The sequence below is a fragment of the Notolabrus celidotus genome, chromosome 7 (assembly GCF_009762535.1).
Source record: "Notolabrus celidotus isolate fNotCel1 chromosome 7, fNotCel1.pri, whole genome shotgun sequence".
Taxonomy (NCBI): domain Eukaryota; kingdom Metazoa; phylum Chordata; class Actinopteri; order Labriformes; family Labridae; genus Notolabrus; species Notolabrus celidotus.
In genome coordinates, this window is record NC_048278.1 from 36,986,224 (window position 1) to 36,987,875 (window position 1,652).

A 1,652-nucleotide genomic window follows, 5' to 3' on the forward strand; every position below is an offset into this window, starting at 1 on the left:
GAGCAGCCAATCAGAGGGTGAGAAGAAGTGACGTAGAGAGGAGATAGCCAATGAGAGCAGAGGGATGGGAGGCACACAGGTTTTATTGACAAATTTGATCGTTTCTTGAGTTTAGCTGATATAACTTCAGAAATGTTGTGTTCAAAGTGTTTTAATACAATTTTTATATAATTAATTTTTTTCATAAATATTTTGGAAAAAAATTTAATCATCAATTAAACCAAATTAAAACTGAAAATAAACTAATATAATAAAGATCATAATAATAATAATAATAATAATAATAATAATAATAATATTAATAATAATAATAATAATAATAATAATTATAATAAATAATAAATAATAATAATAAATAATAATAATAATAATAAAGTGTGTTTATATTGCATCTTTTTGCAAAAATACAAAAAAATTACAAAGCAGGTTAAAAAAAAAAAAGGAAAGAGAGGAAAAAATTAAAAACAAAAAATATTTTTTTTAATACAATTTTTATATCGTTTACTTTTTTAATAAGTATTTTGGAAAAATTATATAATGATAATAACAACAACAAAACCACGACGACAACAATAATAATATTAATACTAATAATAATAATACAAATAATAATAACAACAATAATAATACTAATATTATTACTACTCATAATACTAATAATTTTAATAACAATAATAATAATAATAATAAACTGTATTTATATTGCATCTTTGCAAAAATGCAGAAAATTACAAAGCAGGTAAAAACAGGACATCAGATATTATTAATCAAGTAGTAAGTATTAATCAAGACAGACCAAAAATAAACATCAAAAATATTGATAATAGTGTAGAATTTACCCTCAGACATGTGCTAAACTTAATATAATGCGCTGCATTGTGGCATTGCAGACTGCTGAGACGTAGCCAATGCGTTATGTAAATATTAGTGAATTATCAATACGTGTATTTTTGCATTTATCTGCACTCACACATGGTTTATAGTCACGCTTACAGTTCAAATCTCATGTTTACATAGAAATGCTGATGTTAATGTGAGTATGGCACATGCAGTAGTTTCAAAAATGTCCCTTTAATGTCTGGTGCACAAACAAGAGTACAATATGTTCTCTAAAAAGTTTTTACTGTAAGAAATGAGATCATAATAATCATTTAAATTCTCCCTTTTCTCTTAAGTGTTATCTGTGCTTCAAATAAACACTCACTGATAAGTGTTGGGTAGTTCAGATAAGCTGAGAGTGTTATCATAACCATCAGAGTGGAGTCTATGACAACGTCTGAGAGGAGAGCCTGAGATCAGTCACAAGAGGGCAGTGTGAGCAAGCAGAATGAATGTGCAGAGTCAGAGTGAGTATCATAGAAAGATGCTTTATAACCTTTCACAGAAAAGAATACTAACGAGGGTTAAGGTTAGGATTAGGGTTAGGATTAGGATTAGGGTTAGGGTTAGGGTTAGGGTTAGGGTTAGGGTTAGGATTAGGGTTAGGGTTAGGATTAGGATTAGGGTTAGGATTAGGGTTAGGATTAGGGTTAGGGTTAGGGTTAGGGTTAGGGATTAGGGTTAGGGTTAGGGTTAGGATTAGGGTTAGGATTAGGGTTAGGATTAGGATTAGGGTTAGGGTTAGGGTTAGGATTAGGGTTAGGGTTAGGATT